Here is a 9,112-nt window from a genome sequence, read left to right as displayed (position 1 = left end):
GTTGGACCTGTTGAGATATGAACACATTTGAGGTGTTCCTTTTGAACACTGGCTCACAGAAGTAGGCTGCTGGAGCAGGAAGTGGCTCCCGGGTGGGTGTGCCAGGCTCTGGTGTCCAGTGTTTGGCCTGGGAGATGTGAATCCAGGAGTCTAACCCAGTGACCTTAATTCCTGTGAGGGTATATAACAAGGGGGTAGGATACAAGGGGGCTTCAGAGAAACCCTGGGGATCTTGGGGAAGTTTGATAAGGACTAGATCTCCAGGACAAAAGGCAGCCAAGGAGAAACCTTAGGGCTCCTCTCTACCTACTTCAGAAAGGACCTGCTGAAACCTGGCTAGTTGAGTGATATGAGAGACTAGGTTTGTTAACTTTGGGGTCTAAAATAAAATCTTTTTGGAGAAAGGGTCTCCCATATAAGGCTTCAAAGGGACTAAGGCCCATTTTATTTGGGGTATTTTCTAAGTCAGATTAAAGCAAGAGGTAGTAAATTTAGCCAGGGAAGGTGAGTTTCTTGAGCCAACTTAGACAGGTGACTCTTGGGTCATTGGCCCATTTAACCTTAACTGAAGATTGGGGTCTCCAGGCACAGTGGAGATGGTATTTGATTCCCAAAGCCTTAAAGACTCCCTGAGTGACCTCAGCTCAGAAGGCCAGCCCATTGTCACTTTGGAGAGTCAGGGGGAGTCTGAATCTAGGGATAATCTTGCTAATAACGTCATAATTACTTCCCGGGCCTTTTTTGAAGAGCAGGGGAGCACTTCAACCCACTCAGTAAAGGTATCTACCAGAACCAGAGCAATCTAGAGGTTGGGCCCTCTGGCAGATGAATGAAGTCAAGCTGCCAGTCCCTCCCCTAGGGTGTGTCCCTTGACTCTGAGTTCCAGGGATAGGCAAGGTGTGTTGCAGGAGATGTTATGCTGACAGATTTTACATCCTCTAATAATATCCTGGAGAGTATCTCTGAATTTTAGCCCCTCAAATAACCACCCCGCCAAGGAGAGTGTCTTATGGACCCATAGGTGATAGGTCTGATGTAGGGCTTTTAGGACTTTCCATTGGCTACTCTGTGGGAGAAATAATTTGCCCTAAGGAGTTATCCACTATCTTCTATTATACCCTCGCTCTGAAACTTGTGAATGTTCAGTAGGCGAGTATTGGGTGTTTTAGAAGGAAGAAGGGATTGTTCCCACAAGAGAGGGACCTGAACATAGGCCTCCTGGTGGCCTCCTTCACTGCCATATCAGCACTCTGGTTTCCCTTAGCAATCTGATCCTCTGACCTCTGATGTCCGGAGCAGTGAATTATTGCTATTTGCTTTGGAAATAAAACTGCTTTTAATAGTTTTAATTTCCCTGTAATGTTTGATAGGGAATCCTTCAGTAGTTAACAATCCTTGCTCTTTCCAAAGAGCCATATGGGCATGCAGGACCAGGAATGTGTACTTAGAGACTGTATAGATGTTGGCAGTTTTTCCCTCACATAGTTGTAATGCCTTAGTAAGAGCTATCAGCTCAGCCAATTGGACACTAGTGGACACTAGTGGAAGGAGGCAGAGGTTCAGCCTATAGGGTCTCAGTGAGAGAAACCACAGCTGTCTCTGCTCATCTAGTTGCCTCCCAGACCAATGAACTTCAGTCCATGAAGTGAGTGGCTGGTCAAGGAGGTCAGGCCTAGCTGAATAACATTCAGCTAGCACCTCCTCACAGAAATGCATGAGTGGGTTCCCCTCAGTGGGGAGGTGTGATGCTGGATTTAGGGCAGAGCACACCCATAAGCTCATGTCTGTACATTCTGTTAATTGAGCCTGATATTTAAATAGCCTATTGTCCAATAACCATAGTCCTCCTTTGGCTGTTAGAAGTCCTCCTAGATCATGTGGAGTATATGTGGATAAGGGCTGTCCAAGAATCAATTTGGGGGCCTCTGGGATCAAGAGGCAGCTTGCTGCTAGGGCCCTTAGGCATCATGGCCATCCTTTACCTGCATTGTCTAATTCTCTGCTTAAATATCCCACTTGTTGTGGAGTGGGCCCTCAGAGCTGGGTTAATACTCCCAGGGCTGCCTTTTCATAGACATAGCTGGAAGCAATCTTGGGTGCACAAGCTCAATGCCAGGGCTGTTTGGAGTGACAGTTTGAGGGCCTGAAAGGCTTTTGTGTTTTGGGAGCCCATTTCAAAAGGGATTGAGAGCCCCACTGAGCATTTTTGAGGCACTGGTATAGGGGCCTGCATATCTGGAGATCCAGATTCTGCAAAATCCTGTAACTCCCAAGAAAGCTCCAAGCTGCTTTATGGTCTGGGGGAGTTGGAAACAGAGGATCCAGTCAATCTGTTTGTGACTCAGGGAGCGAGTCTGTCCCTTTAGGACCATGCCTAGATAAGTAACCTGAGGGAGGCATAATTGGGCCTTTTTCTTGGAGACTTTGTATCCCTAGGAGGTCAGAAAGTTTAAAAGGGACTCTCACCCTGGAGATGAGGAGCTCTGTGGCTCCACACAGAAGTAAGCCATCAACGTATTGAAGAAGGGTGGCCTCTGGGCAGTGCCAATTTAATAAGTCTCTGGTTAGGGCCTGTCCAAAAAGATGAGGACTGTCTCTAAACCCTTGTGGCAAAACTGTCCAAGTTAGTTTTGTGAAGGGTTAGTGGGGTCTTAAAAAGCAAACAGAAGCTGACTGTCAGGAATGCAGAAGAAAGCATTTTAAAAATCTAGTACAGAGTAGTATTGGGCTTTTCCGGGTATTTGAGCCAATAGAGTATAGGGATTGGGAACAACTGGGTGGAAGGGAAAGACTGCTTCACTCATGAGCCAGAGATCTTGAACAAGTCTCCATTTATCTGGTCCTTTCTGGAAAGCAAGAATAGGAGAATCATAGGGGCTGGAGCAACTGATTAGTAGCCCTTATTTTTTTAAGGAATTTATGATAAGTAAGAGGTCTCTTCATCCCTCAGGCTTTAGGGGATACTGTTTTTGATGTGGAAACTGTGAGGAAACTTTAAGTCTTATTTGAATTGGGAGGGGCATTTTTTGCTTGCCCTACAGTCATTCCATCAGCCACACTGTGGGATCTACTTGTTCCTGAAGAAGGGGGCAGCAGAGATAATTGCCTTGGGGGAGTAGAATTTAAGCCTTTTGTTGAGATAGTAAATCCCATCCCAGCAGGGGCACTGGAGTCTCAAGGACTATAAGAAAAGAGTGACAGAAGTGGAGGGCTTCCCAAGAGCAGGCCAGAGGCTGAGTAAAATAGCACTCTAGGGGCTGGCCAAGTATGCCTCAAATGATAACCTTGTTATTGGTCTGGGGACCTGGAGAGAATGGTAAAATAGAGAAATGGGCTCCACTATCTAGGAGGAAGATGACCTCTCAATTTTCTACTATTATGGTTACCTGAGGCTCCTCAACATTGATGTCAAGAAGTGGAGCCTGGACAGGTGGCTTCAGGACCCATCAATCCATAGGAGGTGGCACCCCACCTTCCACCTGGTGACAAGGGCACTTAGACCTACAGTGGTTACCTTTGTACAGGGGGCAAGGTCCCGGTTGGGGCTGGGACTGTCTCCCTGGCTGTTCCCCTTTTTGGCATTCCCTACAGAAGTGCCCCCCCATCCACAATGGTAGCAAGTTTGGGATGTAGGCCCCCATCAGGTGGGATACTTCCTGAGAGCAGTGATTAGGTCATGATGTTTCTTATCCTTTTTTCTCTTTTTAGTGAGGTCCTAGACATGGCTAGTTGCATTAGTTGGTCCAATGACTTTTTCCCCTTCAGCTACAGACTTCTGGAGTTTTCTATGGATATCTGGGGCTGACTGAGTTAGAAATTTATCTTTGAGGAGAACCTCTCCCACCTGTGACTCTGGGTCCACTGTGGTATGCTTTTGGATAGCATCCTTAAGATGCTGTAGAAAGGTAAGGGGGTTTTCATCAGGGCCTTGTTGTACTACAGTCACCTGGGAATAGTTTAGAGGTTTGACTTTGGCCCTTTTTAGCCCTTCCACTATAATATGGATGATATGGCATTGATGCCATTCATCCTCCTCATCATTTTGATCCCAATGTGGATCTGCCAAGGGGACTGCCTTTGCCCCCATGGGCATGGACATATTCATTTCCTCATTTCCAGGTGCCATGAGTATTAGGGCTCATTGTAGATGGAAATTGTCTCCAACCTGAGTGGCCTGGACCAAGATCCATTGCTTTTCTAATGAGGAAAAATTTGGTCTAGGAGAAGCATGACATCCTTCTATGCCAATTGAAAGTTTTGGATCACAGAAATAAAGACCTGGATATACTGGTCTGGGGCGAAAGTATATGTACCCAGATGCTTTTTAATTTCCCTCAGATCTGATAATTGGAAGAGGACATATACTCACCCTCTTCCTACCACTGACTGTTGAAAGGGGAAATATTCATTAGAAGGTCTGAATATTGGGGTATCTCAGAAGGCAGGGCAGAAGGTGGAGCAGTACAGGGAGCAGTAGGTGCTCCTGGTAAGGGGTTTTCCTGGTCCTGTGGCTTACAAAGAACAGCCAGGGTCTGAGTATCTAGACAGCAATTATGGAGCCATTCTCAGTGATCCTGGAGATAAAAGAAAAGCTGCACATAAAGGATCTCAGTCCACTTTTCCTCCCTTTTACAGAAAAGGTCTAATTAGAGTAAGGGGCTCTCTAAAGGCTCCCTTGGTCACCCAAGGGATATTGTGACCAGACCTCAGTACAAAGAAAGATGAGTTTTATTTTGTTTTAAGATTATTGGGGTCAAGGTCCTTCCAACGTTTTAGTAGAAAGGCCAGTGGAGACCGCTTGGGTACTGAGGCTGGAAGACTGGAGGGGGCAGGTCCCATCTAGAAGAACAACAGTTCTTCTGACTGGGTCAGTTTTCCTCTTGTTGGCATACTGGAGTTGAGTTGGGCCCTTCCCATGGATTGCCTTAGCTACAGCAGGCATCATGGCTGCACCCAGGGAGCCTGGCGGGACAGGCCAGCATCCCCATGGGCCCGTGATTTCCCCTCCTCCCCTCATGGGGGAGAGGTGGGTTAGGGCATGTGTGTGGCACACAGGCCTGTGTTGGTCCTCACTCCTGCTGGGTCCACCCCCTGGGCTGAGGTTCCATGTGGCACTTTTGCCTCGGCTGGCACCCAGCAGCCAACTCAGAACTGGTGTGGACCAAGGCATGACAAACTAGGTGTGGGAATAACTCAAGAAAGTCATAAGAAACTATGGTATGAGTTCGCCATGAGAAGTCAGGGTCACAGTAAACACCAGGAGGGGAAAGTGGACAGAGGTGAAGAACAAGGTGGCAGGACTGGGGAGTGAGCATGTGAGTAAAATTATTTCTGCTGCTTTTGGCAGGGACAAAAAGGCTGGCTCATCATAGAGGAAAAGAGCTGACTTTTAGTTATCTCTCAGCAGCAGGCAGTCTTGTATAATCCCCAAGCAGGCTTGACACACTGCACTCCAAAGATGGATGCATCAGTTTGCTGATGACCTTTAGTGAGCTTGGCCCGAGAGGAAACAATTGCATGCCAGGGAAAATCCCTAGACAGTGAAAAGAGAAGGTGAAAGTGAAGGGAAAGCATGCAGGGAGTCTTGCCTTTGACTAGTTTGTGGCAGGGGTCTCCCCTGATGAGAGTATCCTTAGGGGTGCTGGATGCTCATGGTCACTTCCCAAGCAGACTCCTGCCAGTTAGGTGCTTTTAGTACTGACCTTTGTTTCTGGGGTGTCCCTTCTTGGTTGCCACAAATGTTGTGTGGTACAGTGGGGTTGCTCCAGGGGTTCTTGTCTTCTCTGGGCTTAGGAATAAGCTCATGAGACACAGAGAGTGCACACACAGGTAGATTTATTAGGAAAAAAAAGACTACAGCTAGAGCAGTGCAGTGGAGCCCACAAACTGTGGGCTCCCCGCTGAGGTGAAGGCTGGGGCTTTTTATGGATGCTTTAACTCTGGGTTAGGGTAAGGGTTAGGTGGGTTCTTTCCATTGGTCATGGATTTGTGCATGCAGGCTCTCTTCAATGAGCTAGTCTGTTTGCTCCTTATTGGGGGAAAATAACCTTGAGAGCATTCTGTCTCTCAGTCACATGGCAGATTTATGAGACCATGTATCTCCTTCTCAGGATGCAGGGCTCATAGTGCTCTCCATGGGAGATGGGATACTGACTCACTCATCTGTCCTTTAGGTTCCCAGACCCAACATGTCCTTCTGGAGCATTTGCAAACATGGAAAATGGCTCTCACAAATACTTATCTGTCAATGGAGTCAGATTTTAAAATACCTTCTTTTTTGGGTTTTATTTTGTATTGTACTTGTAAAATTTTGTGACTGTTATCTGTTGAGAGTCTGTAGAAGTACACCTTCTAACAAATAGCCTAAACATTTTTGAGATGCTAGGACTTTTCCTGTAGGACAGAATTAGACTTAAAAATGAACTCCAAGTAAGCCCAACATTAAAGCCACTCATCCTAAGTGTCTTCATCACTTAAATTTCATCAGAAGAATGTCATTGGCACTAACTCCTACCTGAACTGTTACTTAACCCTCATAGCTATGAGGGACCAAAATCTTTGCAGTTATTTATTCCCCTTTTGTGTTGTATTTTGTAATGGTGTATCTGATTTAAGACTTAAGAGATGGGGTTTTCTAACTTATATATGTCAAGTATTTGTCCCCTTCTGTGTACTGGTTTATTACTGGCCAAGAAACTAACAAAGCCAAGTTGCCTGACACCCTAATTTCCTCAAGATTGAGGAATTTTCAAGCATAATGAGGGAAATCTAATTGGAGCTTAAAAGCTGCATTTTCCAGGAGCATGGACCACCCACTTTGGTCCTGAAGTTAACTGAAGGCAGGAAACAGGTGATTGTAGTACCTCTTTTCCATAGAAGTGGAAGGAATAAATTGACAGTGGGAAAATGTAACCAGCATTACAAAAGGTAAAATTGTTGGTTTAGCCAGTTTGAATACTGGCCAGGTTACTTTGGTTGTTAATCAAACTGACATCCCCCCTCTTTCTGTCCACATGCTGGAGAGCCCAAAGTTATCACCTTTTACTCTTCAATTAAACTGTTCTTCTACCCCTTCTTTCTCTCTCTCTCTCTCTCTCTCTCTCTCTCTCTCTCTCTCTCTCTCTCTCTCTCTCTCACACACACACACACACACACACACATACACACTCTCTCTCTCTCTGACCACAAAAGAAGTAAACCTGTCAGCCAAGGCGTACATTGGATTTGTGGCTCCAGAAACCTGGAGAAACAAGGCCAGCACCTATTCTGGGACATGCATTTCATGATGTACTCAAACAGAGCCACTGATCCTTCCAACCCCATGATAAAAAGCAGACATTTTCTCTCAGAAGTCAGATGACAGAGCTTTGAAAGGTTAACTCTCCCTGTTCTCCTCTTCATCTGACAAATAATAAACCGAATTTTCCTTTCCTCCAAACCCTGCTCTTATTATTTGTGAATTACCAATGAGGCAGGAGACAAGCTTTCTAGTAACAAAATTAGTTCTTGATTTCAATATAATTTAATTTGTCATAAATCCATTTGTTTAGTATTTTTTAAGAAATATTTTCTTATCTTATCTTAGACCACAGAAGTATTTCTCCTAAACAATTTAATATTAATCTTGAATCTGTTTAAAATACATTTAGAAATGATTTGTTATATGATGAGTCAGAACTGATTCATTACATGTTGTAGGTAATGATTGAGATTCTTCTGTATAACTAAGATAAATTTCAGTGTTTCCTGAGAAGATCATATCATACTTCCTTTCCATGTGATATTACTGTCTTTTCTTCCCCAGGTTAACCACACCTGGTCCTTAGTGAAGAATCCCTATAAAATATATTGAGATTTCTCTCCATTTCATCCTGCTTCTTGAAATCTTTGACAATGCCAAAAGAGCATACCGATACAGTTATTTTTGGTATCAATGCCTGACAATGGGACTGGTAGAGTGACTCAAGTGGTAAGAGCACCTGCCTAGCAAGTGTGAAGCCCTGAGATCAACCCCCATGCCACCAAAAAAACTGTTTCTTTTTAAAGAAAAAGCTCTACAATGAGCCCCTTTGCTCAGAGGAATGATTGCAATCATAATTTAAGTGAAAATGTATCAATGATAAGTTAGCCTCTGGAGATCTGACAGTAGAAATTATCTTCTTGTCACAGATTATCATTGGAATCCTGGGCAATTTCTCCCTTCTTTACCATTATCTTTTCCATTACCACACTGAAGCAGGTGGAAGTCAATTGATTTGATCCTCAAGCACCTGCTCATTGCCAACTCCTTGCTCATTCTTTCTAAAGGTATTCCCCACACAATATTTGCCTTAGGGCTGAAATATTTCTCAATGATTTTGACTGCAGCCTTCTCTTGTATGTTCAAAGAGTGGGTAGAATTGTTTCCATCCACACCACTTGCCTGTTGAGTGTTGTTCAAGTGATCGCTATCAGTCCCATGAACTCTTGTTGGAAAGATCTTAAAGTAAAAGTCTCAAAGTACATTGGTTTCTCCATTTCCTTCTGCTGAATACCACACTTTTCCTCTATATGTGTTGTTTGTATCTGAAAAAGAGAACAGAGGAAGTATCACAAAGAACGTAGACATGGGTTACTGTTATTCTTTAGATCATGGGGAAATCATTGGCTCCATTTACACAGTATTGATAGTGTACTGTGACTATGCTCCTGTACAGTCACAAACATAGGGTTCAATGTATTCCTAACACTAAGCTTTCCTCCAGGTCCCCTGAGTCCAGAGCCACCCAAACCATCCTAGTTTTAGTGAGCACTTTTGTATCTTTTTACACATTCTCCTCCATGTTTTACATTTCTCTTGCTCTTTTTAATAACCTCAGTTGGTGACTGTTGAACATTTCTTTTATAATTTCTTTAGTGTTTTCGAACTATCAACCCCTTTCTGCTTATGAGCCAGGATTCCCCTATCTCTGTTTGTGTATTGGGTGGATAAGGAACACAAAACCCCCTAATCTCAGAAACATGTAAAGGTATGTTTTGCACAACTTTCAGTTGTTTACTCAATAATTTCATTTTTAAAGGCAATGCAGAATAGAAAGGAGAGTCTACAAATCTTTTCAAAGTTGACTAATGA

At 44.2% G+C, this 9,112-nt stretch overlaps 1 pseudogene; it reads left to right on the top strand.

Moving 5' to 3' along the window:
- Positions 1 to 596: 596 nt before the first annotated feature.
- Positions 597 to 9,006, top strand: LOC109699812 (vomeronasal type-1 receptor 3-like; annotated as a pseudogene).
- Positions 9,007 to 9,112: the final 106 nt, after the last annotated feature.

The sequence above is a fragment of the Castor canadensis genome, chromosome 16 (genome assembly GCF_047511655.1).
Source record: "Castor canadensis chromosome 16, mCasCan1.hap1v2, whole genome shotgun sequence".
Classification (NCBI taxonomy): domain Eukaryota; kingdom Metazoa; phylum Chordata; class Mammalia; order Rodentia; family Castoridae; genus Castor; species Castor canadensis.
Note: the sequence above shows the minus strand (reverse complement) of the source record. Positions and strands in the feature narration are given on the sequence as shown.